Consider the following 26,708-nt stretch of genomic DNA (forward strand, 5'->3'; position numbering starts at 1 on the left):
TCATTTTTAGGAGTGTTAAAAGTAGAAGGCCGGAAGTAATATTAAAGTTATACTTGGCGCTGGTCAGACCTCATCTAGACTACGCTGTGCAGTTCTGGTCCCCACATTACAGGAAAGATATAGGTCTATTAGAATCAGTACAGAGGAGAATGACTAAAAGGATTCAGGGGATGAGGAGTATTCCTTACGAAGCGAGGTTGAAGCGGTTAAATTTACATTCTCTAGAGAGACGTAGGTTAAGAGGGGACCTGATAGAAGTCTTTAAGTGGTATAAGGGTTATAACAAGGGAGATGTAAGCAAAATTCTTAGGATCAGCAACCAAGGTAGAACAAGAAATAACGGGTTCAAGCTTGAAAAATTTAGGTTTAGGAAGGAGATAGGAAAAAATTGGTTCTCAAATAGAGTGGTAGATGAGTGGAACGGACTCAGTAATCATGTAGTTAGTGCCAGGACACTAGAGAGCTTTAAGAGAAGATTAGACAAGTGTATGGATGGGGATAACAGATGGAAATAGGTAGGAGTGTTTCATACAGGGACTGCCACGTGTAAGCCTGGTCGCTTCTTGCAGCTTCCCTTATTTCTTATGTTCTTATGTTCTTATGTTCTTAATGAATATCGGAGTCTAGAGGAATGTGTAAAGAATCTGGTGGTGAAAGCGATCTGGCAGCCTCTCCACCAATGGGACCCGGTTTTGCAGCAATTTCCGCCCTTATTGGTCGTGACGAGTTTATGATTGGTCGTGATTCTGCTGTGATTGGCTACATTCACCGTGGACTGTGATTAATGATGAGCCGCCACCGTCACACCGTCACCAGCTCACAGCCCCGAGCAGCAGTAAGCCTAACCGGGCAGGCTTGGCGGGGCCCTGTCTCAGCCTCCCTATTGCCAAACACCACCCCTTTCTGTCACCTCCCCCAAACCATCTCTCTCTCTCTCTCTCTCTCTCTCTCTCTCTCTCTCTCTCTCTCTGGGTCTTAAAGTAAAGTTCCTTGTTTCGTTTGGTAATTATGTTAACTGAATCAATTTTGCCTTCAACATCAATGTACTTTGAGAGATATGATACTATAATCTCTCTCTCTCTCTCTCTCTCTCTCTCTCTCTCTCTCTCTCTCTCTCTCTCTCTCTCTCAATAAATCATCCACATTGTCAAGAAGTTGGTCATGCCACACCCACTCTGGCACTCTTACACTCCACACTCTCCACACACTCCCACTCGTCTTGTAAATTATTTTCTTCATTATTGCTGCTCCGGTTGTAGCTATTACATTGTGTGTCATAAGGTTTACTGTAGAATTTAGTCATCTTCAACTTCCTTCACTTAAACTCTATACAGTCCACGCACACTCCTCACACACTTCCCCTCGCCCTACACACACACACACACACACACACACCCCTCATCCTCCACATACACACACACACTCCCCCACACTCCATGTCCTGGCCATCTCTCACGTGTGTGGGTGGCGGCGCCTCCCTCTCAGTCCACCAACACCACCACCAGTTCAACATTTTCAACAAGTTCAACAAGTTTCCAGCCCACCTGCAGTAACAAATAACACAGGTCAAATAGCCACTTAAAGGACCACCCTCACGCCTGCCACTTACCTGCCTAAGTGACGCAGAAATCAACACCAGAATACATCTAATACTCGTTATTTATTTTTTTTTCAGACACTTGCAGTAATATTACACAGCACACCAATTACAGAGTCACAAGCGCAGGAAGCTGAGAACATCAAAGAATGAAAACTGCGGAGAAAGATGTCTTAATGAAAGATTATTATTGTCCAAAAGCCTAATGCCATTCTTTTCTGTTGCATTATCTCCACACTGCTCAATGTGCTACAGGGATTTCAACGCCAGGTAAGGAGCAAGTTCCGTGATCTCCTGACCAATTACACCATTTTACAGAAAGATATCTACGTTAAGTAAGAGAGAGAGAGAGAGAGAGAGAGAGAGAGAGAGAGAGAGAGAGAGAGAGAGAGAAAATGGAGTTAGAATATTATAGTATACAGCTTATCAATGCATTATCATTATTATTAGAATTATTGTTGTACTCATCATTATTGCTGCTCTGGTTGTAGTTATGTGTCTGTCATAAGGTTTACTGTAAAATTCAGTGTGTGTCATAAGGTTTAGTTGATTCACAAAGTGAAGTTTAGTGTCATCTTCAGCTTTCTTCACTTTAGCAGCACGTGGCATACAATTCTGCGTCTTAACTGAGTTGTGCAGCTCCCTAAACTCTCTCACTATACCAAGGAATCTGCTGCTGCTTATCAAGACATATGAGGCCGCTAAAAGCAAATATCTTAACAACGAGGATAAGCGTGACTGTTGTTCTGAACACCGCCGACACCGCTGTCTCTCCGCCGTCATCACCACTGTTACCATACCACCACCGTCATCACCATCAACACACTTTCCATCACCATTATCACCATCATCACTGCCGCTATCAGCACCTGAACCAACACTCGATGGGCAACACTTGATAAACATGAGAAAATTCTGCAACTATTAATATGCCAACAAGAGTAGATAAGGTAGATGTTTCTCGGCGCGTGACCGGAAAAAATCGTCCGTCTGTCCATTCATTTTTTTTCGCTATCCCATGTTGTAGTCAAAGTGTCATTTCACTTAGGTACTGCAATACTGCAACAAACCACATATGATTCAGAAATGCGTTAATTTATTTTGCTACTATAAGTTACCATCACCTTCAGAATCAAGAAATATAGATGCTAAAAGTATTTTATAGTACCAATTTCAATAGGGAAGATATTATTCCATCACCCGCTATTTCCTAAAACGTTGTATCTCTCGTTTTGAAGGCATAAGAAACAAACTCATCTTGTTTCGCTACCACTAACTTCAGGAGCATGAAATATAGATGCTAAAAATATCTTGCTGGATTATTTTTAGTTACAAAGACTATATTTTCACGGACAGGTGTCTGAAATGTTAGCTGTCTTGTTTTGAAGGCATAAGAAGCAAACAAGTGTAATCTTGCCGCCAGCCAACTTCTCATTTGTCATCATCATCTTTTTCGTCTCCCTTCCCATCCTCAATTTCTAAGTAATTATCGTCCATGACAGCTGTGGCTTTCTGTCTATATATCACTCGCTATTCTCTCTCACTTTGCTTGTAGAGGAAACCGTCTATCATATTCTGTAATGTTACTTTGCAGTGAAATACACTCCCTGGGTACTCTGCCATAAATGTATGCGTTTTGTCTCCTGAACACTGCTAATTCAATCCACCAGCAGCACAAGAAGTCCTGCACGAATGATGCAAGAACTACTAAAAAGCATTACAGCATTACAAAGATAAAAAAAAAAATCTGATAAGAAAACCGCCTTGTGTAAGTGAGTGAACACAAGCACTGTAACACACACACACACATGAGGCAAATGGGTGAGCCTCTTAATGTGTAGGCCCTGTTCACCTAGCAGCAAGTAGATACGGGATGTAACCCGAAGGGTTGTGACCTTGCTGCCCCGGTGTGTGGTGTCCTACCCAAAGATCAATCACTATGATCTCTGAGCTTTTTCTGTAGGGTAACGGCTGGCTGGGTGACCAGCAGATGACTGTAGGTGAATCACACACACACACACACACACACACACACACACACACACACCTCCTATCAAGCTCCCTCAGTACAGTAGTAGTCGTAATCGTAGTAGTAGTAGTACTAGTACTAGCAGTAGTAGTAGTAGTAGTAGTAGTAGTAGTAGTAGTAGTAGTAGTAGTAGTAGTAGTAGTAGAATAAGTACTAGCAATAATAATAATAACAACCAAAGCGTTCATTCCTCCAGAAAATAAATATAATAAACAACACTATGGGAGACCCAGACTTGACTCACTCACTGTACGGGCATCGCAGGGAATTAGGGGAAAAACACGGCAGAATTACCTTGACAGAACACACACACAGCAGTCAGTGAGGAACCCAGCACGTCACGACCCGCTAAGCTCACCTTGTCATGCAGGAAATGTTCGAAACGGCACCAAGACATTACTTGACTGGAATCCACAACCCTCCTCCTTTCCTCTCCTCTCCTCTCCCCGCCACTCTCCCACGCCTCACCTCACGCTGTAATGACCTGACTGCAGACTGAACAATGACAGCACACCACTCCCGTCTGTCTGACTCCATCACTCCATATCCCGCACCGCCAAGGTGGTTGTGTTTCTGTGCCATTGTAAATCACTGGTTAATGCCGCACTGTTCCTTGACATTCTCATCACGCTATGCTCCGCTACTGCTATTGTGTGTGTTATCTATCTAGTCATCAATATTAATTCACTTTTGATGCTGGTATGGCAAAATTACTATACTGTTTGCATCTGTTGATCTATATTTATTTACTTGTTTCTTTTCTTGTCTTGTCATACAAATATAAAGCCAGGTCAAATGCACAAAAAAAAAAAAAAAAAAAAAAAAAACTTGGTGTTCTCTCCCAAAAGAAAGCACCAGTTAAAAATTTGAGATGGAATGGCTGTGCTTTTTATTTGAGCTAGCTTTGTAATAACCTTAAGTTGGTTCAGTCTGCCATGCAGGCTTAACGCATGAGAAAATGCTTATTCTGGAATATTTGTATTTAATATCATTGCAATTCCCTTCTTTTTCAATAAACCATGGAAAAATTTTTTTAAAATTTTAAATGACATTACACTGGTGCTCTGACAGGGAAGAACCTCATACTGCCCTGAATTGACCAGGAGCCACCTTGCGTGGGTCAGCTGGTCTTTTATGGTCTCCTTTCCTCCCATTCTTATATTCTGGATGACCATGCACAGGAGAGGCAGACACTTACCTGTAGTGAGCGCGGGTGTTGAGGATGAAGCTGGGAGGCCTGGATCATATCGTCCAGGGTGTCGTTCAAGGTGTCTAAGCTGTCCTCGCTGTCCTCCTCCTCCTTACCAGGGCTTTCCTTGTTGTCAGAGGTGGGTTCAGGCTCTGAGGACTGAGATAACACTTTCATAGCTTCTGACCAAGCTCTTCACTGACTGTGCATTAACATCCTTTTAAATGAGTATATTCCAGTCATCCAACCAGGCAATTTCCTTCAGTATAAGACAAAGTCATAATAGCCAATGGGCTAATAAGTAATCTATTATCTCCTAATGGTAATATCTATTGCAAAATAGACAACTCACCTTCCAGACAGTTTCCCCAGTCTCAGAGCAGTTCAGGAGGAGGCAGTAGACACCTGCCGAAACGATAATTACTCCCAGTGAGGTCTAAAGCACTGTTCAGGGGGTGCTGTGAACTTATCATTAAACCCAGCTGTGACCTCACTGAACGTTTCCCTTTGTGTCTCACAACACAAGGGGGTAGTCACAGCCTGCCCTCTAAAGACAACTCTCTTCCTCCACACAAAACTACAAGCACCTAATAACACACACACCCTTCACTCAAAAAATTTTTAAATCATGGCGACTCCTACACCAGCCTCGGAGTCCCCATCTGGGGAGGGGACCATAAATGTCCCCAGGTCGGACTGCCTTTCCGTCGACGACCCTAAGTGTCTTGACACCCTCCTCAACTTTTTCTTCATTAACTTCTGCAACATTCGCGGTCTAAGATCTAATTTTCAATCTTCTTTTCCTCACTGAAAAACTTTTCTGTTCCCTCCTACTTTCTCTATCCTCATTTTCGATCCAAAGCTGGATGCTGCGTTTATGTGCGCAATGACTTAACCTGCTCTCGTGCCCACGCTCTTGAATCTTCCGAGTTTTCCACCATCTGGCTACGACTACAGAGTCATTCTCATACTAAATTTATCTGTGCTGTATACCTCTCTCCTAACTCCTCTGACTATAAGAAATTCTTTGACTACTTAACTTCCAAAGTGGAGCACATTCTGACCCTCTTCCCTTTTGCAGAGATCTCCATTCTTGGAGACTTCAATGTTCACCACCAGCTTTGGCTTTCCTCTCCCTTCACTGACCATCCTGGTGAACTAGCCTACAACTTTGCTATCCTCCATGACCTAGAGCAATTGGTGCAACACCCTACTCGTATTCCTGACCGTCTTGGAGATACGCCCAACATTCTTGACCTTTTCCTGACCTCTAATCCTTCTGCTTATGCTGTCACCCTTTCTTCTCCGTTGGGCTCCTCCGATCACAATCTCATATCTTTATCTTGTCCTATCACTCCAATCCCTCCTCAGGATCCCCCTAAGCGAAGGTGCCTCTGGCGTTTTGCCTCTGCTAGTTGGGGGGACCTGAGGCGGTATTTTGCTGATTTTCCTTGGAATGACTACTGCTTCCGTGTCAGAGACCCGTCTTTGTGTGCTGAGCGCATAACAGAGGTGATAGTGTCTGGCATGGAGGCGTACATTCCTCACTCTTTTTCTTGTCCTAAACCTTCTAAACCTTGGTTTAACACAGCTTGTTCTCGTGCTATACATGATAGAGAGGTGGCCCACAAAAGGTACTTAAGCCTTCCTTCACCAGAATCTCATGCACTTTATATTTCTGCCCAGAACCATGCCAAGTCTGTTCTCCAACTAGCCAAAAACTCCTTCATTAACAGAAAATGTCTAAACCTTTCAAGATCTAACTCCCCTCGTGATTTCTGGCATCTAGCCAAAAATATCTCCAATAACTTTGCTTCTTCTTCTTTCCCTCCTCTACTTCAACCAGATGGAACCACTGCTATCACATCTATTTCTAAAGCTGAACTCTTTGCTCAAACCTTTACTAAAAACTCTACCTTGGACGATTCTGGGCTTGTTCCTCCCTCTCCTCCACCCTCTGACTACTTCATGCCTCGTATTAAAATTCTTCGTAATGATGTTTTCCATGCCCTCGCTGGCCTAAACCCTCAGAAGGCTTATGGACCTGATGGGGTCCCTCCTATTGTTCTCCGAAACTGTGCCTCCGTGCTTGCACCTTGCCTAGTCAAACTCTTTCAGCTCTGTCTGTCAACATCTACCTTTCCTTCTTGCTGGAAGTTTGCCTACATTCAACCTGTTCCTAAAAAGGGTGACCGCTCTAATCCCTCAAACTACCGTCCTATTGCTTTAATTTCCTGCTTATCTAAAGTTTTTGAATCTATCCTCAACAGGAAGATTCTTAAACATCTATCACTTCACAACCTTCTATCTGATCGCCAGTATGGGTTCCGTCAAGGCCGCTCTACTGGTGATCTTCTGGCTTTCCTTACTGAGTCTTGGTCATCCTCTTTTAGAGACTTTGGTGAAACTTTTGCTGTTGCCTTGGACATATCAAAAGCCTTTGATAGAGTCTGGCACAAAGCTTTGATTTCCAAACTACTCTCCTACGGTTTCTATCCTTCTCTCTGTAACTTCATCTCAAGTTTCCTTTCTGACCGTTCTATTGCTGCTGTGGTAGACGGTCACTGTTCTTCTCCTAAATCTATTAACAGTGGTGTTCCTCAGGGTTCTGTCCTGTCACCCACTCTCTTCTTATTATTCATTAATGATCTTCTAAACCAAACTTCTTGTCCTATCCACTCCTATGCTGATGATACCACCCTGCACTTTTCCACGTCTTTTCATAGACGTCCAACCCTTCAGGAGGTAAACATATCACGCAGGGAAGCCACAGAACGCCTGACTTCTGATCTTTCTAAAATTTCTGATTGGGGCAGAGCAAACTTGGTATTGTTCAATGCCTCAAAAACTCAATTCCTCCATCTATCAACTCGACACAATCTTCCAGACAACTATCCCCTCTTCTTCAATGACACTCAACTGTCCCCCTCTTCTACACTGAACATCCTCGGTCTGTCCTTTACTTATAATCTGAACTGGAAACTTCACATCTCATCTCTAGCTAAAACAGCTTCTATGAAGTTAGGTGTTCTGAGACGTCTCCACCAGTTTTTCTCACCCCCCCAGCTGCTAACTCTGTACAAGGGCCTTATCCGTCCATGTATGGAGTATGCTTCACGTGTCTGGGGGGGTTCCACTCATACTGCTGTTCTAGACAGGGTGGAATCAAAAGCTTTTCGTCTCATCAACTCCTCTCCTCTAACTGACTGTCTTCAGCCTCTCTCTCACCGCCGCAATGTTGCATCTCTAGCTGTCTTCTACCTCTATTTTCATGCTAACTGCTCTTCTGATCTTGCTAACTGCATGCCTCCCCTCCTTCCGCGGCCTCACTGCACAAGACTTTCTTCTTTCTCTCACTCCTATTCTGTCCACCTCTCTAACGCAAGAGTTAACCAGTATTCTCAATCATTCATCCCTTTCTCTGGTAAACTCTGGAACTCCTTGCCTGCTTCTGTATTTCCACCTTCCTATGACTTGAATTCCTTCAAGAGGGAGGTTTCAAGACACTTATCCACCAATTTTTGACCACTGCTTTGACCCTTTTAGGGACTGGCATTTCAGTGGGCATTTTTTTTTATTAGATTTTTGTTGCCCTTGGCCAGTATCCTTCCTACATGAAAAAAAAAAAAAAAAGTCCAACAAATTTCAAGGCTTCATCAAGGTTGAAGTCAAGATTGAAGTCTGGTACTGTCTCATTGAGGGTGAAGGACAGAGAGTTAAGAGGAGACACAGAGTCAAGGGTCACGTCTCCTCCGCTGATGTTTTTCTTAGGAGACAGTAAATGCTCACCTGCAAGCAAAGGATGAACAGTAATTACACAAATACTGTCAACACTCTTTCTGTTATTCTTGTAACAAATTTGATGTACAAAGCTACAACCTATGATGCTGTGGTTTGTTTTTCTCATCACCAACTTGTGGGGGTCATCAGATAAACAATAACATATTGGTGCCTAAAACATTAAAGCTCTTATGATAAAATTTGATCCAAATATGCTTTAAAAATCTTACAATAAGAACTATTCATGAATAAATGATGAATATAGCTTGCCTGGTTTTCAACAACAGTTAATGCTTAAATATGTTATGTATATATACTAAAAAGAAAGCATACATGGTTTATGTATAGAAATAAACTGTAAAAACATATATCACATGGCAACCATTACAACTACATAAAGGATATAATGTTCCCTTCATGTTCAGAGCAATTATAGTCATCCATGAAACCTCAACCAAAACACTCACAATCTTCATCATTGAAAATATAAACAAAATGTGTCTATACACACACACACACACACACACACACACACACTACACATTATGTAAAGCAGTACACACCCTATATTTTCATCACAGCAGTAATTTCTCAGGACTCATAACTGTTCCTCAGTGTTACCAGTACCTCTAGTAATTTGTGATCCTTGATGGTGGGTGGAGGGAGGCCTCCTGCCTGGCCAGGAAGCATTAGTGAGCCTCCTGCCACCCAGGTGTACCTGCCCTCTGTCCCCACTCCTTCAATGATCCCATTATGATTAATGATTCCACTCTATGGCCACCACCAAGCCTAAATATTTTTCTTACTTGGAAAAGAAAAGCTCAAATCAATAAGCCTTCACTGAGCTACAGATCACCGTGGTCTAGATATATAACAGCCATTGGCAATTATTGCACAAAATACTGTAGCACACTACTGTACTAGCAGGGATAAAATAATATCCTTCAGTCTTGATATAAGCCAACTCTCAAAGTGCTACACCACAGCTACACAAGACATAACATTTTCCCAAAAATCTCTTGTCCTGTGTGTTGCTGCACTGCTGCCAAGAGTACACCACCTCACATGTGTGTCTTGTGAAGATAAGAAACCATGCTATCACTATACCATTAAATACTTACTCAGTCATAAGTCATAACAATGTGTGTGCAGCAGATTCCTCAATAACATTTCAAGGTTACTGACTACTGGCACAGTCCTTTATACAATGACACATACAAAAAGTTGCTAATGTAACCACAACAGGGTACTCATCTATTCACTTCACTGTGTTGTGAAAAGCCCTTTGATTACAAGATTATAACAAGAAACTTGCTGGAGTATTACACAGATCACTATCTCACAGTTCTTGAGCCACCAAACGCCATGCGAGCACCACTATATGACCACTGTGTTACCACCACTACCACCGCTGTCACAACCACCATTGCAACTACACATGGGGAGGAGGGGCAGAGCCTCACACCAGACAGGTGGTGCCTGATCAGCCAACCTACCAATATGGCTGTGCACCCAACAGGAAACTTGGCCAAATGGTGTAACAAAGGCACTCCTCCAAGCCTGGGGGCCACTACACTTTCATGGGGGGGAACAGGAGGAGACCTAATGAGGGGGGAGAAGGAATACCACGAAGGGTTGGATTCGCAAGGGTTGACTAACGCCAGCAGGATATCCCATCACATAATGCTGCTGCCAATATCCCGCTGCGATGCCCAAAATGCACCCCCTCCCAGCATGGGCGCCACCAGGCCAACCCCTAATACAGTAAAATCCCTCTCATCAGGCATTCAAGTATCCGGCAGCTTCAAGTATCCGGCACATTTTTCCCCGAGCCTTAAAATCTATAAAAAAAATCAATGTGTACTCATAAAATTGATTAAAATTCCCGCGTGAGGCATACTTTGTCCCCTCGCCACCAGAGCACACTGCTTCGCACCACCTGTGGTCCACTGCACTGTGTTTACTCAGTGACTCAGTCCCGCATGTGCACTGTTTATCACCTGACGCCTTCATCATACCTAAAGTTGTAGAAAAGAGGAAGCGTGTTGTGCTTACACTTAAGCAGAAGGTAGAAATTTGTCGATGATTAGAGAGAGGTGAAAGCAGACAGCAACCAATGGCAGAATATGGTGTGGGCTCATCAACTATTTATGACATTAAATCCCAAACGAAAAAGTTGCGGGATTACATGAAAGTCACCGACACCCCAAAGGCAGTGGAAAATCATCACACACTGCAGTATCATCATAATGAAATGATGGACAAAGTGTTATACGAGTGGTTCAGCTTGAAAAGATCAGAAGGAGTCACAATTACAGGCCCAATGCTACAACTGTGCTGGTGAGTGTGAGGTGGCAGCACGGGCGGCGACGCGCGGCACAGCGATCAGCTGATCTTTGTTATGGTAAGATGCGTGAGTGTAGGGTGGTGATTGTGGGCATAATTTCACTTCTATTCAAGTATCCGGCATGTCAGCGGTCCCATTGATGCCGGATAAGAGGGATTTTACTGTATCATTTTTTCCTTCAAACTCTACTAAGCAGTTGATATTTTTCATCACCTTTCATTCTCTTTCAGTTTCTGGCTCAAAGTTTCACTTAAACATTTCTCTAAGTCCGGATCTTAAATTTAGGGCAGGACAAAAATCATCATACATGTGGCAGCCCGGCCCACATTGTTCAGTGTAGTGGCAGACATTCCATAGCAGTGACTTTGACAGGTGAGATTAATGAAAGCAAATTTTCATAATTCGATAAGGTAAGAAATACCTCCTACAGAGTGTACACAACTTTAAGGGACCCTTGGAGGGAGGCAACCATACAAACATCTATAGGGCACATCCAGGCATCTCCCACCATAATCTCCAACTGTCCAATTGTCTCACAGAGGCCAGCCAGACCCGCCTCCCCAGAACTCGATTAGTCCCTATATGGGAGGCAGCTACGGCCCCTCTCCAAAGGCTGATCACCTCTAAGCCAATGTTACACACCACATTCAGCTCACTTCTACAGCATCACCTCCACCTCCGTGCTGTAGCTCTATGGCCACTGGGGAAAAGCAACTCAAGGAATGAATAAAGAGTAGCTGCCATTGTTTCTTATAGAGCCTTATGTAGGGAAAATTATTTTATATCTATTAAGATATTGGCTATTCTTCAGTGTTTTGAAAAAGCATGCAATATTGACATTCAACATTTTTTTTTCTTATCTTTTTAGTAGTACAGGTAGGCAGATATTTAGAAGCAGACAGAAAGACAGATAGGGAGAAACAGAAACAGATGGAAAGACAGAAAAAATAAATTGTTAAAATAAACAGATGGACAGATCAACCATATGAAAGCACTCTTAACAAAATTTCTAAAAAAAAAATAGAGTACAAAAAAACAGGAGGAAGCAACACTGAGGAGACCACTACAAGCCCACAACAGTCTACCAACCCTCCTCCTTCCTCTGGTCATAAAGGTTACCAGAGATATAAGCCACCATCAGGGGTACACAATGCTCAGCCACCTCACATAATGTATGTGGGCTTTCTGTATTTTCCTTGCCCTTTACACAGATTAAAGTATGACATTATACTTGACAATTTCCATGGCAGTAACCTCAGTAACCTTCTCAAACACTTCATAGTATTTACAGTAAGTTTAAAAGTAAGGCTAGTAATAATATTTTATATCAGATATAGAATCTACCAGATAGGCATTCACAGGAATAGGCCTGGTAGGCTTCTTATAATGCTGTTTTATATCTGATATAGTAAGCAGTTGGAAAGAAATTACATATAATGGCCATTAGATGAATTTCAGCTTACCTACTTGTGACAATATTTCTTTCATGGCAAAATTGAAGCTTGCACCACAAACCTCAAGTAAATATCATCCTAAAGTCTCCTTTAGGAAACAAATAAATATGGATTTGTCTTTGAAAAGGAAATTACTTTTTGCTTTGTCAGAGCTGCTCTCAGAGATGGGAAGACCAGCATGAGGGTAATGGTCACAACCAGCAGGATGTCCTTGCTTCCCCACCCTGCCCTCTCTACCTGCCCTTGCTCCTTATCTTCCCCACCTGCCAATGCCTCCCTCCCCTTGTCTCCCACCTTCACCCACACACCAAACATTAATGAGTTTTTAATACTGTGAATCTTTAAACTCTTATATATGCATATTATTATGAATATTCTTGTCTTCTTTCAACCACTCATTAGCTCCAGTATTAATGAGCTTTTAATATTATGAATCTGTGACCTTTCAGCAAATGCATACACTAAGTATCAGTGAATGTACCTATGTTTCCATTACTAAAGATCCTTTTTATAGATCATTTTGAATAATTTCCAATACAAAGCTATTTTCACATATTTTCTATTGAACAATTACATAATACAGGACCAGTTTTGAATGGGAAGCATTTGCAATAAAAGTGATATAACATTGGTTATCTATTACATAATCTTTGCTATACAAAAATAATTGCTGAAGAATAAACAGTACTGTCCCTAAATTATCTTGCTGTCCCTACACATGACTGCCAACCAACTGCCATGTAATTACACCTCCTGACAATCTTCCATCTCCTTAATGCATCTCTTATCACACTCATCTCCCACCCCACTCCACTCCTTCTTTCCCTCCATCAATCAGTGACGGTACAGGTGCTGGCCTCCTGTCACCACCCTTTTTGCATGGCTACAAGTGTCTTCCACCCCAACCCTTTCCATTAACACACACACTACACATCCTCCTGCACTTGCCCTCATCACCCAGCATCTCCTCACACCTACTTACTTTACTGGTACAATAACTCATACATTATTAAATGGTAATATTACATAAAAGTAGTGATGAAGAGTAACACTGCATTATAATTCAGTCAAAGCATTTTATTTTATTGTGTTATTTAACATATTTTTGGGCAAATACTTTGGCGATGAACTATGAATATGTTAACATAAGAACATAAGAAAACAAGGGAAGCAGCAAAAAATCAGGTCTGCACATGGCAGTCCATATATGAAACATTCCTAAATATTCCCACTTATCACCCTCATTCACAGCATGTTGCTTGCCTGGCCCAGAACTCACTAATTCCTTCATTCATACCTGCAGAAGCGTTGGCCTCCCATCATCATACAAATACATGGAGGTGTTAAAAGGCTACCTAACACAAGTGTGCCATGTTAAGGCAGTGTGACAGTCCTACACTTCATTCTGGGAGTCAGGATGATGCAGGGAAAACAACCATGACAAGAAGGACTGAGCATGACAATTCAGGATGGTGCTGGTATCCAAAATATTGGTGACTTGTCAGTTTTGAGCACGGATTGAGCATAACACAAGTAGCACACTCCATGATTCATTGAAACACTTGCTGTATATATATATATATATATATATATATATATATATATATATATATATATATATATATATATATATATATATATATATTGCTACTTCATTTTAAACTGAGGAGTACGACCAGTATATCATTTACCTACTAGCATCAGTCAACTCTTATAGCATTTACCTTTGCATATTTAGTATTTACCATTCCTTTTCTCTCTAATGACTAAAGGAGATTCAATGAAGACTTTTTAAACCTGCTTCATTGCTATTTTTAAAAAAAGCTCAACAGAAAAAAGAGCTTCAGTCAGATTATCTAACAGATCTGAATTACGAGCTGACTCATTTAACTCTTTCTTACAAATAATAATGAATCTTATGGCCATAACAATTTTTGTGTGTTTAATTTCTCCCAACATCAACAGTAAACAACTAACTCATAAGCCCACAACTCTCATCTTCATGTATGTTAATCTTCACACTAACAGTTTGCTGAGATGGAATGATTTATCCTTCCAAGGCAATTTAGAGAGCATAATCTAATCTTAGTTCCCAAGTGACTGATGTGAGTAACAAGATGAAATATCAAGACTTGCAAAGACATGATAAAGGTTATCAGGTAGCAATTTAGTTAACATGTCTAGTCCTAGTTCCCCTGTGATTTCTATGACCAAAGAGATGAAAAGTTACAACTTGTGATGAGACAGTAAACACCAACAAGTAGCAATTTAGTGAACATATATATATATATATATATATATATATATATATATATATATATATATATATATATATATATATATATATATATATATAATATTAGTTTCCACATGACCCATACAAGTAAAAAAGATGAAAATTAAGGCTTATGCAAAGACAGTAACAAGAGTATGACATATTATATTCTTCAAAACCATATTGTGTTGCATCAATAAAATAATATCATTAAGAAATAACTTCTTTCATCTATTGCATATTCAACATGAGTATGACACATTTATATTCCCCCCAAAAAAAAATTAAATAAATAAACAAAAAATAAAAAAGACTGTAACTCACCAATAAATTAACATTAGAAAATGAATTTTTACAGAAGAGATGCCATATGATCTGTAAAAATAGCTGACTTCATCCTATAAGGGTTCACCTCATTTAGTGGCTAATTCAAGCTCTTTGTTCTGGGAGGAGTTGTGGTAAATGTGAGGGTGTGCACAAGGTCACTTTCAACAGAGGTGATCTGTATGGGTGACACAATCCTCAAGAGCTTGGAGAGTTTCACCTTTAAGACAGCCAGTTATACACCTCTTTCTTGTCTTAGGGTTCCAACACAGTAACTTTGCCAAATCATGAAAAAAATGTACTGAAAAAAAAATGCAACTGATCTGCATGTTTAGGATGGCAAGGAGCTATCTGGTGTCCACACCACCACAGCACTTAATCCTAACCTACACACACACACACACACACACACACACACACACACACACACACACACACACACACACACACAAAACTTTACTAGTCTGAAATAAGAGACAAATATATACAATACATAAACTCTTCAATTTTCCATTAGATTTATAAAGTACAGTATCTGATATGGTGCAATTTGCTGGAGAAATAAGAGAGAGAGAGAGAGAGAGAGAGAGAGAGAGAGAGAGAGAGAGAGAGAGAGAGAGAGAGAGAGAGAGAGAGAGAGAGAGAGAGAGAGAGAGAGAGAGAGAGAGAGAGAGAGAGAGAGAGAGAGAGAGAGAGAGAGAGAGAGAGAGAGAGAGAGAGAGAGAGAGAGGTGGGGGGGAGTTGGCAGACTACTGAGAGACAGAGGCAGGCAGACAGGAGGATGAAAGTAGAAAGATGCAAGACAACACAAGTGAACATGGGACCAAGAAGACTGGTGGTGGTAAAAGTCCCTGAGTCTAGGCAGCTGAGAGTCCTGCTGGGAGCCTGATGTCCCTCCCTTGGCCCACTCATCAAGACACACGCACACACACTCACACACACACATACACACACACACACACACACACACACACACTCACACACACACACACACACACACACACACACACACACACACACACACACACACACGAACGAAGGCTTCATATTTGAGAGAATCCAAGAAAAGCCGAGGATGGTGAGATGCTTGAATGATATAACAAATACAGCTTCTCACAAAGAAATGTTAATATATCTGGAGGAGTAGAGTAGAAGAAGAGGAGATAATAATGGGGACATGAAAAAAGAATAACTATAAATACAGACACAAAAGTGATTCAAACTTTGCATATTACTGCAACTAAATAAAAAAAATATGAATTCTTAGCAGTTATCAGGGAACATATATCATACCAAGAAGACATCACACCTTCCTGTACAATCCTACTTACTGCAGTATAAAACTTCAACTAAATGTATTCTCCTTGCCTTTCAAGATGAAAAAAATACCCACCTTTCATCCACTAATTTATTTAACTATCTCTTTTAACAACAATATTACTCATTATCTTATATTTCTAGAGTTAAGTAAGCAATATGGTGTAGTAGCAATAAGCTCCCATCATGACTTGTGTGGGAATTGCTGAGTGAACTTTACCATTCCCTCCCCCACCAAAGAAAAGATGGTCACATTCCTTAAGGTGGCTCCCTACTACCCGTGAGCCTCTGTGGCTATGGGTATAAAATCCAAAATCCATTAATCATAAGCCACAAAATTCTGACCACCTACTACAACCACAGTCTTTGTCTCCCTGGTGACTACCTTCCTTCCCCTAAAACCTTCTCTCATGATCAAATACTGTGCACAACATTCTTATAATATATGATGAAGCTTTCTATCCTTCAGCATGCTACCTTTTGGGGGAAAACTAATAATTCATGTGCACAACATTTTTATAATCTATGATGAAGCTCTCTGTCCTTCAGCCTTTTTAGTGAAGATTTTACTTATTCATTACACACAAGTTAAAGACCATGATGAAAAATACAAATAAGTACAGAAATACAAGGCATAAATTTAAGAATGCAAGACAAGAATGCATAGGAAATGCACATAATTGAAAACTTTAAGAAGAAATTCCTTTCTTGTCAAGCCCAAGTGAAGACAGAGCAAATAGTAGAGAAAAATATTACCACCACCTTTTGCTTCTGACATTGTCCCACCTCTTCCCAACATGACTGAAATGGCTCCAAATAATGGCTGATGTAAGGACAAAGTGACAGGTGTGAGGAGCAAGGCAGGGTCCTAATGACGCGCTGCCACACACCCACATTGCCCCCTCAGCCCAACCTTCCACACACAGCCTTATCATCATCCTTTCCTCAACACATCCATTGTCTTTCGCATCCCAGAGTAAGCTACACTGAGAGCTTAACCAATGTACCCTGTGTCTGTCAGAAATGGAAAGATAATAGTGGCCAGACACACTCTCTTTCCACAGTCTTACCACCATCCTTTCCTCAACCATCCGTTATCTCTCCCTTCCCCATTCAAACTGCACTGACAACTTAACCAATGTACCCTGCATCTGTCAGAAATGGAATCATTATAATACTAAGTCATATTCTCCTTGCACATCCCTGCTAAGAGGATGGTCTGCACAAGAGATATCTTGATGCCATATAAATAGCATTAACTGTATGATATAATGGTAACTTTATAGGAAAGAGGCAAACAAATCTCTTCCTTGGAAAATCCAACAAAAAATATTTAATAATAATTTTTCTTTTAATTTTTGCTTTTGCCTTTTATCTTTGATGCATAAAAATTCAAGACATATAAAAATTATCTTGATATTCATAAGTAATCATATTGCATAATTCAAAAAGCATAGTAACTACATATAAAAATTAATATAGAGCCAAGTACTTCCATAAAATATTTAATATTATTAATAAAAACAAGTCTACTCTTCATAAGCAACCATAAGACCAAAGCACAATAAAGAACCACAATCTGAGCCTCAATACTGCATTTCCAATATAGAATTAAACAAATTGAAATGGAACTAAAATTTACCAAACAGCCCAAGTGCCAGAAAAAATAAGCAGCGACTCCCTCCAGCGTCTGTCATGAACACTCTCATGATTAATGGTGCCTGCCCATCGCTTACCAAATGCCCTAACCCAACCTGCCACTCTCCCCTCCCTCTCCCTTTGCCAGACTCTCTCTCTCTCTCTCTCTCTCTCTCTCTCTCTCTCTCTCTCTCTCTCTCTCTCAGGACAGCAGCTGCCTCAATATGGGTAATGTATTGAAAGAGGTACATGGTAATCCAGCCACACTGGAAACAATGGTGCATTCCCATTATAGAGAGAAAAGATGTTGATAATGGAAATATGTTTCAATAAATGGCATCCTTTTAATAATCCTCATATTCTTAGCTGGATTAAATCTGTAACTTAGGTTTACAGCTACATCTATTTAAATATCTATCTATCTATCTATCTATCTGTCCAGACCTGACGCCTATTCCTTAGAAACATACTCTGGAAATAGCAATGGGAGAAGAGCCTTAATGTATTCTCATCCCTGCATTCCTTCCTTTCATGGCCATATCCCCTTTATCCCTTTCCCTCACACTCAAGCACCTTAATTGGTAACTACAACTTAACAACAATCTTGTATATCTCTACTGGAGGTACAATGGTTAAGCATCTCTTTACTAATGACTCCATGTACAGCTAAAGCAATATTACTTGTGATAGCAATAAAAAATGTTAAAAAGAATATATAAGAAAGAACTTGATATAGTATGAAGTTTTTACTATTAAATGTCTCTCATTTTTATTAGATAACATCTGTAGCTTATCACAAACAGCCTGATAAGGGCCAATAGATATGCTGTTGCTGTCCTCCCTTCATCTAGCTGTGTGTAAATGCAATGCAATATTTAGCTTCACTGTACAAGAAAAGGACTCCTCTCCCATTCTGAGTATTTCATCAATGTACTGTAATACTGCACATGGTGAAATGCTGAAGGTCAAGCCAAGTGAGATAAAATAGCCCTGGAGACCTGCTGTGATGGGGGGGGAGTCCAAGAGTCCATCCTGGCTACAAGTTAATAACCTGCTAACCATTAATCTCAGTGAAGTCAGGTTATCAAACTCACTTTAATCAAGTATTGAACCTCCTGGATTTTTTTTCTGTGACCCCTTTTACAGCGGCCAAATGGAAGTCCTTATTGAAATTCATTATCTAAGAGTCCTTCATTTATCACCTGTCACTCCCTCCAGAAAACCACTTATGCTACACTTAATGTTGCATACGTTTGCTAACTCTAATTCCTTAGCAACATACCTGCCTTATCAATTTCTTGACAAACTATAACTACTCTGTATTTATTATTTTCATTTAATATTAAAGAACAATTAAAAAGAAAATGAATTTATATATCCATACAGTTATGAACCTTACATATAACTATCCCAAGACCCATTTTGTCCATCTATCCATGCTATACTGAGTCTGCATTATTAAAATATTTAGATGTACTAGTTTTTGTTAAATAGCATCACCATTATTCTGTTTTAACAATGCATGGCATCTGTGAACTTATTATAAAAAACATGAACATTTTAAAAACTTGCTATGGAATTTGTGGTGTGGTGGTGGTGGACAAAGGTAACACAAAGGGCCAATCCCTGGATGGGCTAGGCAGCTGCTGCTGCTGTCTCCACCTGAGGAGTGGCAGCTCCTATTGTCACCCACAGCACCCTCCACAATGCCTGTTTATTAACACTACAACACACCACACCCTCTCCACCCCTCAGGATTCACAGCCCTGCACCTTTAATATATAGTACTATATATTTTTGTATTTTATGTATGTGGCATTATATATCATATGCTAGTGCTGTGTTTTTGAACACTGAAATCTTTCCTGATACACTGAAGTATTTTCTGTGATTGTAATCTCTCTCTCTCTCTCTCTCTCTCTCTCTCTCTCTCTCTCTCTCTCTCTCTCAGTTACCACAACAGGTGATACAAGACTTCAGTGTACACTAATAATCGTGGTCAGCTGCACAAAGGTGATAGTCTCACCTTTGTCCTCAAGCTCATGAAATAATGGTAGATGATCCAAGGTTCAAATAATCTCAACCTTAATAACCTATTCCAGCTACATTATCATTTACTGGTAGAGTACTTATTATATGGCCATAGTTTTTTTTCTTCCTTTCTTTCCATATTCAAAATTTTTATGTGCATTTCCTTCCTTATACCAGCCAGTGACAAGACAGTAATGAGTCATTGTATAATGAAACTGCTTATCCCACACCACCTGGACATAGCACAGTGAGGGACAGGTAGCAGAGTGAAGCCAGGGACTGAGAGGTGGTGAGAAATAAAGCTGAGATTAACGAGGAGGAAAGGACAAAACATATGAACCGTTCTGTATATGAGTTAACAAAGACTCCTGCAATAAGGAGATAAATCATATTCTATTTGATCATATGTACTTATGTATGTACTATGCAGACAAGTCAGAATGGCTCTGTCATTTCTATCACCCTGAGATAAGGCAGATAAGAATCTCCTTTTTATTAAATAAACTGCACTCATGAACATACTGAAATGAAAAATCAAAATTGGCTTTGTCCTTTCTATCTACCTATATATCAAGTTTAGATCCTCCTTAAAAAAAAAGAAAGAAAAAAAAGAAGAAAAAGCAACACCATGTTTATAAACATATTTACAATTGCACACACAAGCATTCTCCCATATCTTATTCTGCATCTTAGTCTTAGATAACAAATATATTTTCCTTCCTATCTATCTCTATATCAGGCTGATGTCTCCCTTAAGGTAGCCAAGACTGAGCACCTCCAAACATACTTATTTTTACATCCACAAGCATTAATTTCCTCATGTTTTAGCCTGTAAATCTTAGTCTTTCCTAACCTACTTTCCTAACCTTATTATGCTCTGTTTCACCAATGCTGTCACAGTGATTCTGCCAAGAGCAGGTAATTGAACATGGTAACACTGCCACTGACTGATGCTTCCACTCACTGATCAGTTTACGCATTCTCTACCAGCAAGACGTGCTAGCTAATCCACAGTGATGGGTGGTTAATATCTTACAGGTTACCAAGGGTTTTTTTTTTTTTTTTATGTAGGAAGGATACTGGCCAAGGGCAACAAAAATCTAATAAAAAAAAAATGCCCACTAAAATGCCAGTCCCATAAAAGGGTCAAAGCAGTGGTCAAAAATTGGTGGATAAGTGTCTTGAAACCTCCCTCTTGAAGGAATTCAAGACATAGGAAGGTGGAAATACAGAAGCAGGCAGGGAGTTCCAGAGTTTACCAGAGAAAGGGATGAATGATTGAGAATACTGGTTAACTCTTGCGTTAGAGAGGTGGACAGAATAGGGGTGAGAAAAAGAAGAAAGTCTTGTGCAGCGAGGCCGTGGAAGGAGGGGAGGCATGCAGTTAGCAAGATCAAAAGAGCAGTGAGCATGAAAATAGCGGTAGAAGACAGCTAGAGATGCAACATTGCGGCGGTGAGAGAGAGGCTGAAGACAGTCAGTTAGAGGAGAGGAGTTGATGAGACGAAAAGCTTTTGATTCCACCCTGTCTAGAAGAGCAGTATGAGTGGAACCCTCCCAGACATGTGAAGCATACTCCATACATGGACGGATAAGGCCCTTGTACAGAGTTAGCAGCTGAGGGGGTGAGAAAAACTGGCGGAGACGTCTCAGAACACCTAACTTCATAGAAGCTGTTTTAGCTAGAGATGAGATGTGAAGTTTCCAGTTCAGATTATAAGTAAAAGACAGACCGAGGATGTTCAGTGTAGAAGAGGGGGACAGTTGAGTGTCATTGAAGAAGAGGGGATAGTTGTCTGGAAGGTTGTGTCGAGTTGATAGATGGAGGAATTGAGTTTTTGAGGCATTGAATAATACCAAGTTTGCTCTGCCCCAATCAGAAATTTTAGAAAGATCAGAAGTCAGGCGTTCTGTGGCTTCCCTGCGTGATATGTTTACCTCCTGAAGGGTTGGATGTCTATGAAAAGACGTGGAAAAGTGCAGGGTGGTATCATCAGCGTAGGAGTGGATAGGACAAGAAGTTTGGTTTAGAAGATCATTAATGAATAATAAGAAGAGAGTGGGTGACAGGACAGAACCCTGAGGAACACCACTGTTAATAGATTTAGGAGAAGAACAGTGACCGTCTACCACAGCAGCAATAGAACGGTCAGAAAGGAAACTTGAGATGAAGTTACAGAGAGGAGGATAGAAACCGTAGGAGGGTAGTTTGGAAATCAAAGCTTTGTGCCAGACTCTATCAAAGGCTTTTGATATGTCCAAGGCAACAGCAAAAGTTTCACCAGTCTCTAAAAGAGGATGACCAAGACTCAGTAAGGAAAGCCAGAAGATCACCAGTAGAGCGGCCTTGACGGAACCCATACTGGCGATCAGATAGAAGGTTGTGAAGTGATAGATGTTTAAGAATCTTCCTGTTGAGGATAGATTCAAAAACTTTAGATAAGCAGGAAATTAAAGCAATAGGACGGTAGTTTGAGGGATTAGAGCAGTCACCCTTTTTAGGAACAGGTTGAATGTAGGCAAACTTCCAGCAAGAAGGAAAGGTAGATGTTGACAGACAGAGCTGAAAGAGTTTGACTAGGCAAGGTGCAAGCACGGAGGCACAGTTTCGGAGAACAATAGGAGGGACCCCATCAGGTCCATAAGCTTTCCGAGGGTTTAGGCCAGCAAGGGCATGGAAAACATCATTGCGAAGAATTTTAATAGGTAGCATGAAGTAGTCAGAGGGTGGAGGAGAGGGAGGAACAAGCCCAGAATCGTCCAAGGTAGAGTTTTTAGCAAAGGTTTGAGCAAAGAGTTCAGCTTTAGAAATAGATGTGATAGCAGTGGTGCCATCTGGCTGAAGTAGAGGAGGGAAAGAAGAAGAAGCAAAGTTATTGGAGATATTTTTGGCTAGATGCCAGAAATCACGAGGGGAGTTAGATCTTGAAAGGTTTTGACATTTTCTGTTAATGAAGGAGTTTTTGGCTAGTTGGAGAACAGACTTGGCATGGTTCCGGGCAGAAATATAAAGTGCATGAGATTCTGGTGATGGAAGGCTTAAGTACCTTTTGTAGGCCACCTCTCTATCATGTATAGCACGAGAACAAGCTGTGTTAAACCAAGGTTTAGAAGGTTTAGGACGAGAAAAAGAGTGAGGAATGTACGCCTCCATGCCAGACACTATCACCTCTGTTATGAGCTCAGCACACAAAGACGGGTCTCTGACACAGAAGCAGTAGTCATTCCAAGGAAAATCAGCAAAATACCTCCTCAGGTCCCCCCAACTAGCAGAGGCAAAACGCCAGAGGCACCTTCGCTTAGGGGGATCCTGAGGAGGGATTGGAGTGATAGGACAAGATAAAGATATGAGATTGTGATCGGAGGAGCCCAACGGAGAAGAAAGGGTGACAGCATAAGCAGAAGGATTAGAGGTCAGGAAAAGGTCAAGAATGTTGGACGTATCTCCAAGACGGTCAGGAATACGAGTAGGTTGTCGCACCAATTGCTCTAGGTCATGGAGGATAGCAAAGTTGTAGGCTAGTTCACCAGGATGGTCAGTGAAGGGAGAGGAAAGCCAAAGCTGGTGGTGAACATTGAAGTCTCCAAGAATGGAGATCTCTGCAAAAGGGAAGAGGGTCAGAATGTGCTCCACTTTGGAAGTTAAGTAGTCAAAGAATTTCTTATAATCAGAGGAGTTAGGAGAGAGGTATACAGCACAGATAAATTTAGTATGAGAATGACTCTGTAGTCGTAGCCAGATGGTGGAAAACTCGGAAGATTCAAGAGCGTGGGCACGAGAGCAGGTTAAGTCATTGCGCACATAAATGCAGCATCCAGCTTTGGATCGAAAATGAGGATAGAGAAAGTAGGAGGGAACAGAAAAGGGGCTACTGTCAGTTGCCTCAGACACCTGAGTTTCAGTGAGGAAAAGAAGATGAGGTTTAGAAGAGGAGAGGTGGTGTTCTACAGATTGAAAATTAGATCTTAGACTGCGAATGTTGCAGAAGTTAATGAAGAAAAAGTTGAGGGGGGTGTCAAGACACTTAGGGTCGTCGAAAGAAAGGCAGTCCGACCTGGGGACATTTATGGTCTCCTCCCCAGATGGGGACTCCGAGGCTGGTGTAGGAGTCGCCATGATTTTAAAATTTTTGAGTGAAGGGTGTGTGTGTTATTAGGTGCTTGTAGTTTTGTGTGGAGGAAGAGAGTTGTCTTTAGAGGGCAGGCTGTGACTGCCCCCTTGTGTTGTGAAACACAAAGGGAAACATTCAGTGAGGTCACAGCTGGGTTTAATGATAAGTTCACAGCACCCCCTGAACAGTGCTTTAGACCTCACTGGGAGTAATTATCGTTTCGGCAGGTGTCTACTTCCTCCTCCTGGCAGGTTACCAAGGATGACTTAGTGGTGGGGCATATGAGGCAAATGCAATGCTGCTAGAGTGAAGTACAATACTGTTTCCTTATGAGATAACACTGTGCATGAAATTTCATATAATTTGCAAATCAGTACAGTCCCCTCCACTTCCATGTTCATCACTTAGTACTGCCAATGTTGTGAACCACCTGCTTTCACTCATACCTCAGACAAATCTCATCAATCCCTCCATCACCCTCCCTCTTACTCATAACGAGTGGAACGTGTCTTGGATGTAAGTCGAATCAGGTGCAGTGGTTCACAGCAGACAATTCACACACTGGCAATGCTAAGTGATGAACATGGAAGTAGAGGGAACTGTACTTCAAGCTGGCTGAAGTTCTGGCTATTTCACATTCATATAATATATATGGAGATAACTAGTAATCATAAGGCAAAGTGTGCCATCATAATGAAGCAGCAACCTCATTGTGCACTGCTGTGCTAAACCCAATCATTTCATCTGCTCATTTCCATTAGTTATAGTCAAGATTCCCTTCTGTGGTAGGAAGACACATAAAGCAGCAACCTCATTGTGCATTGTTGTGCAAAACCCGATCATGTTATCTGCTCATTTCTGTTGGTTATAGTCAAGATTCCCTTCTGTGGCAGGAAGATACAGCCTCACTGTACACTTAACAGCTACCTTGAAAAAAATACTGCTTCTTTTAGAAAAGGTAACTGAGAGGGGTGCAGTGAAAGGAGAGGGAATTTCTCTTCAGTATTTTTGTTTCTACAATAAGACAAGGCATGTTGTATGTGTCTTGACCTGGCTACCCTCTTCAAGGAGGATGCCAACCAGGTGGGAAGATATAGGTGATTAAGACCATATGAAGTAGCCTGTTTTAAGCAGCTTAGGTTTGTAAGTTGCTGTGGATGGAAGAATATGTGCATGAATGAAAATTAGAATGAATGATGCAAGAAAGGTGTGGGGAAGACTGAAAACTGTATATATATATGGATGTATTTTACCTCCAATAAATGCAAAGAAAACTTTTAGGATGGGGTATTAGTGGTGACTATATTTAATGAAACTGAAACATGAGACTCGGAAACCAAGGAGAGAGGGAAAATGAATGTCATTGAGATGAGATATCTGAAGAGTATGTCTGGAGTAACACATAAGGATTGAATAATGAGTCAGTTGTGAACAATGAAGTGTGAAGGATAACTGGTGTGGAAAGAGAATAGGCTGACTGAGTAGAGCAGAAAGTGTAATGACAATAACATGCCTTCCCTTTGGAGCATCAGAAAAACACTTGAAAAATATATCTGAAGGTGGGACAAATATTTCTACCATGAGGTATAAAGTGCAGTGCCTTGGACATCAGGACCATAAGCAATTCCAGTCCCAAACAATTTGAGGGGCTTTATACCTCCTATCACTAATGGTTTGGGCATGCTGAGAGGAAGAACAGGGCTAAGTGGTGAGGATGTGTGAGGTGTAAGGCTGAGAAGAGAACCAGAAATGAAATGGACAGATGGTGTGAAGAGCATCATATGTAAGAGGGATATCTGTGAAACAAAGAAGAGGTCATGTTTATTAGTGATGAATGGAGAACTGTCATGAATGCACAAACAGAGATGCTGCATTAAGGATCAGATCAAGAGAAGGATCTTTTCACCACATACCACTCCAGAATGTTACACTCAGACTATGGATATGAAGCCACTGAAAGTGGATACTTTCTTTAATGTCTCCCATACAGAGGCTACAGCTCTCCTTACAACAAAGGAGAATCAAATGTCTCCAGCAGTTCACCATGAGAAAGCAAAGAAGAGAATGAGGAAGTAGATTTTAATGTAGTGATGGAAGGAGTACCAGACTTGAAATTGGCTCATTCTATCAGGAGTAAGGAACAAGCCAGGAGCAGCCAATTTCAGCATCAAACCAAGCCAATCCTCCCTTTCCAAAATACTAAGTTAAGATCAACCTTGTCATCTGCATCTGCCAAGCAGCACAGACTTCACTCTTTCTGCAGGACTCTGAATCATGAATCATTAATGAAAGCAAGAGAGAGAGAGAGAGAGAGAGAGAGAGAGAGAGAGAGAGAGAGAGAGAGAGAGAGAGAGAGAGAGAGAGAGAGAGAGAGAGAGAGAGAGAGAGAGAGAGAGAGAGAGAGAGAGAGAGAGAGAGAGAGAGAGTTAGCTAGCTTATGCCTTGATCCAAACCTTCAACACCAAGATATCCAAGAGTATGGAGCATTACCAATATCTTCAGCAGATTGTCAATGTGCCTGAGACACTAGAAGAGGTATTTATGAAGAAATCTAAGCATTAACAGGTGAACTGACATTCCACGAGACCATATCATACTCATTCTGATTAAAAGAC

At 41.0% G+C, this 26,708-nt stretch overlaps 1 pseudogene; it reads right to left on the reverse strand.

The window, feature by feature from the left end:
* The window catches only part of LOC135097554 (F-box-like/WD repeat-containing protein ebi), a 45,561-nt pseudogene that overhangs the window by 14,039 nt on the left and 4,814 nt on the right, over positions 1 to 26,708 (reverse strand).

Source organism: Scylla paramamosain, unplaced genomic scaffold, assembly GCF_035594125.1.
Source record: "Scylla paramamosain isolate STU-SP2022 unplaced genomic scaffold, ASM3559412v1 Contig25, whole genome shotgun sequence".
NCBI classification, from domain to species: Eukaryota; Metazoa; Arthropoda; class Malacostraca; order Decapoda; family Portunidae; genus Scylla; species Scylla paramamosain.